This window comes from Oratosquilla oratoria, chromosome 22, assembly GCF_046742065.1.
Source record: "Oratosquilla oratoria isolate Oo_2021 chromosome 22, ASM4674206v1, whole genome shotgun sequence".
NCBI classification, from domain to species: domain Eukaryota; kingdom Metazoa; phylum Arthropoda; class Malacostraca; order Stomatopoda; family Squillidae; genus Oratosquilla; species Oratosquilla oratoria.
In genome coordinates this window covers 32672844-32681569 of record NC_134798.1, presented here as the reverse complement: position 1 = coordinate 32681569, position 8726 = coordinate 32672844, and the positions used below count along the sequence as shown (strand labels likewise).

General features: G+C 42.3%; 1 protein-coding gene across 1 annotated transcript in view; it reads right to left on the bottom strand.

The window, feature by feature from the left end:
- LOC143037221 (uncharacterized) overlaps positions 1-8726 on the bottom strand; it is a 262402-nt gene that overhangs the window by 160789 nt on the left and 92887 nt on the right. The window contains exon 2 of the mRNA XM_076205342.1: positions 3388-3414. The gene's annotated coding sequence lies outside the window, so the exon portion shown is untranslated. The remainder of the gene's footprint in view (positions 1-3387; positions 3415-8726) is intronic.

Genomic DNA, 8726 nt, shown 5'->3' with positions numbered 1-8726 from the left:
TACGCTTTTTTAGGGAAAACAGATTCATGTGCTTAAGTCGATTTTCGTATGATTTATTTTTGATATTTGGAATCAGTTTTGTGGCTCGCCGTTGTACTTTTTCCAGTCTGTCAATGTCTTTAATGAGATTCGGTGACCATACGGAAACAGCATATTCCAAATGTGGACGAACTAACGATTTATATAGCTTGTTAATGAGTGATGGACTTTTGAAATCAAAAGATCGCGCAATCAATCCCAGAATCTTATTTGCTTTCTCAGAGGCTGAAATACACTGCTTGGATGATTTGAGGTCGTTACTAATAATTACGCCGAGATCTTTTTCACTATCCACTTTTGTTAACGAATTTCCAAATAACTTGTAATCGTACTTACTGTTATTTTTACCTATGTGCATTACCTTGCATTTACTTGTGTTAAATTTCATTAGCCACTTTTCAGACCATTGCTGTAATTGATCTAAATCTTCTTGAATATGTAATTGGTTTGAGTGATCATTTGCCACTCCGCACAGTTTTGTATCATCAGCAAATTTGGAAACAGTAGATTTTAGTCCATTGTGATTATTATGTACTTAAATATAATATTCTACAAGCATACCAACTTGTTCCTGAAGCCTACCGGCAACAATTCAGGAAATGTAGGAAATCCAACCAGGAGACATACGTGGAGTACTTCCAACGAAAGCTCCGCTTGTTCACCCGGTGGGTGGAGAGCGAGGAGGCTCACGTAGACCTGGAGAAACTCAAAGGGTTAATATTGATGGAAGATATTAGAAATAATATCCCTCCAGATGTGCGAGCCAACTTGGATCAGCGAGGTATTCGTACCTTGGCAGAGGCTGGCCCAGCGGCCGACTATTACCATTTAACTAATCCTAGAATGCATTCCAGGTCTCACCCTACCTTGCCCCAAAGCTCCCCCCCCCCACTAGGGACTCCAAGCCAGTCGGACCTCCACAGGCTCCTCGACCGCCGGCTCACTCATCATCTGCTTCATCTACCTCAGGTAAGCCTATTGATAGTGAGACCAGGGAATCTACCCTCACTGGAGGCAGGAGCTATTGCAAGTATTGCAAAAGACCAGGACATCATGTTGATGAATGTTTCAAACTACAACAAAGAAAGGTTCCTCTCCAAGGGTCCCCCTCTCTCTCGATCAATGTGGCCAAGCAATCGGAAAGTTTTTTGGAGCCCTGTCTCACTGCTGTTAGCCCATCAGTTGTCCCAGATAATCCTTCCTCACCTATGTTATCAACATTTGAACCATTCTGTTCTTCTGGTTCAGTGGCCCTTAATCAAGATAGCCCACCTACATCTATCAAGCTTCTGAGAGACACAGGCTCAGCCCTATCATTAATTACAAAAGATGTGGCTGCTTTGATAAATGTATGTTATACTGGGAATTGGGTCCTTGTGAACGGTTTAACAGGCGGGTCACGTATCCCTATATGCCAAGTATACTTGCGGTCAGATATTAGGACAGGTTATGCCCAGGTAGGAGTAGTCGACAAGTTACCTGTAGAAGGAGTTTCACTTCTGATAGGAAATGACCTCGCCGGGGGCACGATGTTACCTAATGTCATAGTCTCCTCGTGTCCCTCTGCCGAGAATAATACTTGCCAATTAGAGGCAGACATTCCGGGCATATTCCCTGCATGTGCTGTTACTCGTAGCATGAGCCGCAGGGTGGAGGCAGAGATTAGCGAGCATAATGAGGATGCTCATGTTGGTGTAATTACCCCCCAACCTAGTGAGAACACCGAGGATGTTCCTACTCAGCCTGACCTTGCTGATTTAAATCTAGGTGAATTTTTTGAAACTTCTCCACCCGGTGACCTTCATAATAGGTTTGATAGCGAAAACGACACTGAGGGAGACAATGTTACCACCCTGGATAGTTTCGGTTCCTCCCCAGTCACTAGGAGTAGGCTCATTTGTTTCCAAAAAGAGGACCCTGAACTAGCCAGTTGTTTCCGTAGAGCTATTAGTGAAGAGGAAGCCAAGTCTGAATCTAACTGCTATTACCTTAGCTCAGACATATTGATGCGAAAGTTCCATCCTACTGATTCCCCTGCAAATTACCCTTGGTCTGTCCGTCACCAAATAATGGTCCCAAGCCCATTACGGAAGGAGATCCTGGGTATTGCTCATGATGGGGTAGGAGGACATTTGGGAGTTAGGAAGACTAGTGCAAAAATTCTAACTCATTTCTATTGGCCTAAAATGAAGAGATATTAGTTCCTACATTAGTACATGTCACCGTTGTCAGGTAGCAGGGAAACCGCACCCCAGCGTTAAACCGTTCCCTCTACAACCTATCCCTGTCATTGAGGAACCCTTTGGCAGAATTGTCATAGATTGCGTTGGTCCTCTGCCAAAGACTCCCCGAGGTAATCAGTTTCTCTTTACTATGATAGACTGTGCCACCCGTTATCCAGAAGCCATTCCCTTGCGCCGCATCACAGCCAAGAATGTGGTGAGAGCCCTTATTCACTTCTTTACACAAGTAGGCCTTCCCACAGTAGTGCAGTCGGACCAAGGATCCAATTTTACTTCCCGATTGTTTAATCAGGTAATGCAGAGTTTGGGTGTCCGGCAGTCTAGGTCTTCAGCCTATCATCCCCAATCCCAGGGGGTGGTGGAGCGATTCCATCAGACATTCAAACGCATGTTGCGCACTTATTGCTTGGAGTTTGGGAAGGATTGGGACGAGGGAGTTGACCTTCTCCTATTCACGGTTAGGGACTCTGTTCAAGAATCCTTAGGATTCTCCCCATTTCAGCTAATTTATGGCCACGAGGTGCGAGGACCTCTCAAAGCCCTCAAAGAAAGTTGGCTGCTGGAAAATAGAGAAAAATTAAAAGCTGCTGTGAGGCTGGCTAATGCCCATTTAAAATCTGCTCAGATAAAAATGAAGCAACAATTTGACAAAAAACATAAGGTAGAGCATAGGGAATTTAGGGTAGGTGATGAGGTGTTAGCGTTCTTGCCCGTGCAGACACACCCATTCCAGGCAAGGTATGATGGACCTTTCCAAATTGTAGACAGGGTAGGGGACGCCAATTACGTTGTATATACGCCAGGCAGGCGTAAGAAAAAACGTCTGGTGCATGTCAATCTACTGAAACCCTACAGAGTGAGAAAGAGTAAGGAAATTTCAAATATCCTTTATATCTTTTTCCATACATCAAGCACATAAACCTGGCATTCCTAATCTCCCTCAACCTTGAATTTTTGGTTGAAGTTGATACCACTGTTACATACACCAGATATCAATCAATGCACACTTGTTGCATACATCAGCTGGCGTAGTCGGTTGTTGCTTTTGGCAGACCTGTTGCGTTTATTCGTTTATATCAAATGCCGCGACTCAGGAGAAACGTACCTGTTGCGTCCGTTGTTCACTCTTAGCCTGGAAGCAAATAAGGCAATAGGAGTAGATAGCATCCATAATGAAATGATAATTCACATGGGATCAAGGGTCAGGCAATGGTTACTCAACCTTCATGCTTAATGATACTGGAAGTACCGAAGAAGTGGAAAAAGGCTAAAGTGGTCGCCAAGTCCTATTCTTCATTCAGTACATCAAGGATGGTTAGGATAAATGACTGAAATAAGGTGAAAACGGTTAGGGACTTCCCTATACCTAAGTCAGTCGAGTATGTACGTTCCTTCCTTGGTCTGGCAGGGTACTATCGTGCATTTATTAGGAATTTTGCTTCAATTACTTTCCCACTAACACGTCCCTTCAAGAAGGATACTTCCTTCAATGGCGAGATGTTCATAAAAAAAAATTGATCCCTTGAAGATTGCACTTACTGAGGCGCCTGTGTTGGCATTCCCAGACTATAGCCTTCCCTTTACTAATTTTACAGATGGTTCTGGTACAGGCATTGGAGCTGTACTTATGCAGCAAGTGGACGGCTGTAGACCCCATGTTCTTGCATAGGCTAGTCGCATTCTTAACAAGCCTGAGTCTCGTTACCCTCTCACTCATCTGGAAGCCTTAGCAGTGGTGTGGACTTTAAAACATTTTCGTGATATAATTTTTGGATATTCTGTTAGTCTACACGGACCACACTGCTGTCACTCAGCTTTTCCAAGGTAAGAATTTAACAGGTCGCCTAGCCAGATGGTTTCTCACGATTGAATAATTTAACACGACCCTTAAGCATATGCTAGGGCGTGCAAACAATGTTACTGATGTACTTTCACGTAATATTCCTGTTGCTGCTGTTACAGTAATTAACAACTTCTCTCTGAAGGATCTAGCCAAAGCTCAGCGTGAGGACCCTGTTTGGTCTGCTGTTATTTATGCTTTGGAGTCTGGTGATGATACAACCTTACCAGATTTACCTGTTACCCTGTCCCAATTTTCCTTGCAGGACAAAGTTCTTATTCGTAATGTGGAAGTGTTTGAGGAGGATGTGGCACAACTAGTGATCCCTAACTCCCTAGTTCCTGTTGTTGTGTCCCTTGCTCATGTTTGATCCTATATATATATTCATCTTGAAAATACAATGTTATTTTTGCAGTAAAAAGAAGTACAGGTGATGCTGTGTTCTTATAGAAGTAAATTAAAGGCTTACGTATCTAATATCTTGTTTTGGAACCATCTAGAACTGATGCATGATCCCTCTTAGATTTTAAGTCGTATATATGATATATATCCATTCACCATAATCATATGATTTTAACATATTGGTTCCTTATTTTTGGTTGTTACTTGTATATCTTTTTTAAATAGTCAATGTTATTTTACATTCAACCTAGAAGGTTTCATAATATTGTTTCTTTCCTTTGTTAATGTTTATAATCCTTATCATAAACATTTAAATGTGTTGTGTAGCATTTCTATATAACTTTTATATATAAATTTTATGTGATTAGATAGCATGATGAAACCTTGGGTGAAACCAAGCTTTCCTCACAGTCATAGAAACGACTGTAGGCCAGACTTGATTCAGGTATCGTATGATGTGGTCTACTCAAGATATTTGATTTGACATTTGCGATTCTGGTCGTCCAGAGGCATGAACAGTTCTTACCCTTTGTAGACAGTCAGTTTGCTATCGTAAAATCTTACACATCTACGCAGATAACCACTTTGCTATCGTAAATAAGTATTGTCAATAATACTGTTCAACAATCGGCTTAATATTGTTCTCTGTGGTAGTCACTTATTTACTCAGACCCTGGTTAAACCCTGAGGCTTGAACACTTCTCTGCCGATATAACTGTCATACTATAAAACTACAATTTATTTCTTGTAGAAGTTGTTCAGTGGTCAGGATCCTAATACCTAAACACTTCACTTTTGTACATAGCTCCGTTTCCCCCCCCCCTTTTTTTTATCAAAATCACCTGTCAATTTTTTGTCATATGTATAATGAACATTTTTCTCCTATCCCTTATGCACGAAAGTCAAAACAACTTCGGGTGGGGAGATGGCCGTGTACATACATTTTCCTGGAGCATTGTGAAGTACAACAGGATCCCAGTAAGGATCGGGGGATAACTTCATCCACACGACCGTAACAAGGTGAACAAAATCTGTAAAGGTCGTCACCAGGTCAACAGTATTAAAAGAGTTTCAGTGAGCTCTAAATTGTAGACCCTATGGTTTGACAACTCTTAGTGTTTAATATGGTTAACGTAAGTCAATTTTATTCGTCTAAGGAAATACTCCCCTAACAAATACGTTAAGCTGATCTTGAATTATTTTCTATTCTGTGGTGTTGTATATTAAGAGTCTATTTGTTTAACACTAGACAATGCTATTTAGCTTAGGGAACGTGACCGCCAAGAAAAGACTCAGAATTATATATGGATAGTTGCACGGGTGAATGTACAATACTAAAAAGACAGAAAGGAGGAGGGCAAGCATACAGACAGACAAACATACAGACGGACAGGCAGACAGACAGACAAACATACTGATGGTCATGCAGACAGACAGACATAGAGGTCAACAGGCTAACAGACAGAAAGACAAAAGACAGATACACACACACACACACACACACACACACACACACACACACACACACACACACACACACACACACACACACACACACACACACACACACACACACATTAGATATGTATATGTTAGGGTTAGATGAAAATAAGTTGAAAGGAAGGGGTGATTTTGAGTTGGAGTGTAATGGGGAGAGTGTGTGGAGTGAGTGATTAGAGGAAGGAAAGGAGTGACTGATCGTAAGTGCGTAGTGGAGTGAAAGGAAGTGTCTTTAAAGCTAATTACTTTAAGATGAAACAACGGTGGGAGATGTGGACTTTTGTGGGTACATTTTTGTCTGGTGTCCTGTACTAAGAAGAATGAAGATGAAAGGAAGGATTTTTTGTGTGGATTTAAATTAATGTTTAGAGCCTTTAGGAGGAATGTGAATGCAGAGTAGGAAATGAGCCATGGTGTTGTATGAGGACTGCGCCAAGTCCTGTGTAGGACACATCAGTTTAAATTGTGAAAGGAAGCTTGTGGTTTGGGAAAACAAGGACAAGTGCCGTGGTTAAGGCTTTATTTAAGTCATTAAAGGCTTTCTCTTAGTCAGGTGTCCAAATGAAGAGTGCGTCCTTAAGTAGTGAAATTAAAGGTGCTGCTCTACTAACGTAACCTTGAATGTAACATCTGTAAAAACCTGATAGATCAAGGAATGAGCATATGTATTCTACAGAAGTACATACATACGTACATACATACATACATACATACATACATACATACATACATACATACATACATACATACATACATACATACATACATACATACATACATACATACATACACCAAAGGCTTTTTTCCCCTTACACGGGGGGTAGCTAAAAAGAAAAGGCATAGAAACCACTCCCACCCATTCTATCCCCTACATATTCCACTCCCCTACACCCTCCTCCCTCCCTCTCATCTTGGAACCTCCTGGATGACGGGTCATCCCTGCATCCTGTCCACTGCCCTGGGTCAGAAGCAGTGTCGCAAGACACAGCACATCCACATCAAGGCCGTTTCATTAATTCGGCGACCCCCCTCTCCGTCCCCTCGTGCAGAAAAGAAGACGGGGAGAAATCCCTTCGGGTTGCGTCAAAATTTTTCTCATACATACTTCCTCACCCCCATCCCCCACCCACTCTTAATGCATCATAGCATCATCCATACACAACCCTTCTCCATTCACCCCAATCTTCTGTCCTCTCTCGTCCTTCCTCAACAGACATTTCTCTTTTGTAATGCCCCTTTTACCCCATCCATCCATCTCATCCTAAGAAGCCCCCTCATATTCACTCCCTCCACCTCTGTCTTCCACACCTCTTATACTAATCTTTCTTCACTCATTCTTTCCATGTGTCCAAACCATCCTAATACTCTCGTCAACCCAATCTCTCAGTTCCCTTTCCATCCCTGTTCTCCTCCTCACCTCCTCATTTCTCACTCTATCTAGCCTCGTAACCTCTATCATACTTCTCAAACATTTCATCTCAAACATATCAAACTCTTTCTCTCTTCTTCTCTTATGCTCCATGTTTCTGCCCCGTACAGTGCTGTCGGCACAATCACTCCTTCATATAACCTCCTCTTAGCATCCATTCCCAGATGTCTATTTCTCGTTACACTTTTTAATCCACCAAGGCATTTACTCGTTTCTCTCAATCTACATTCTACCTCCACCCCCACTCCTCCTTTTCCTGCCACATTCGCACCCAAGTATCTAAAACTATCCACTTCCTCCTGTCTCTCTCCTTTAATGCTCACTTCCAGCCTCCTGGTACTCTCTCCTCTTGTACATCTCATCACCTTGCTTTTACCCACATTTATCTTTAGCTTCCTTCTTTCATACATCTTCTCAAACTCTGTCACTAACTTCCTCAATCCCTCTGATCCTGCTACAAACAGTGTCATCAGCAAACAACAACTGGCTTATTTCCCACTTTTCTCCATTTTCTTCAATCATCTCCAACCCCTGACCCACCACCTTTGTATTCACTTCTCGCACCACCCCATCCATGTAAAGATTGAACAGCCAGGTCGACATAAAATATCCCTGACGAAGTCTCACCTTTACCTCAAACCATTCACTCTCTCCATTTCTAATCCTAACGCAAGCTCTACTACTCTCGTAAAAACTCTTGACCGATCTTAACAGCTTTCCTCCTATCTAGTATATCTGCAGTACCTCCCACGTTGCCATCCTGTCTACCCTGTCGTAAGCCTTTTCGAAATCCATAATAAAAATCCTTACCTTTCCCTATAGCTTTCTCACATATCTGTCTTACCACAAAGATCTAATCTACACAACCCCTACCTGTCGTAAAACCACACTGTTCCTCACCAATTACTCCCTCTGTTCCTCTCCTAATCCTCTCAATCAAGACCCTCCCATAAGCCTTCCAAATTACAATCAACAAGCTGATTCCTCTGAAACTACTACACTCACACTTGTCCCCCTTTCCCTTGTAAAGCGGAACGATACGGGCACTCCTCCGGCACTCTACCCTCTCTTAAACAAACATCAAATAACCTCACCAGCCAGTCCACCATAGCTGTACCTTCTTTCTTCAGACATTCTGCATGGCATCCATCCAGACCAGGTGCCTTACCTGCTCTCATCATCTTAACCGCTACCTTCACTTCATCTTTCCCTATTTCTCCTCCATTTTCCTCACTCATCACTCTCATTTTCTTAGCGCTTCCCACTGCAATTA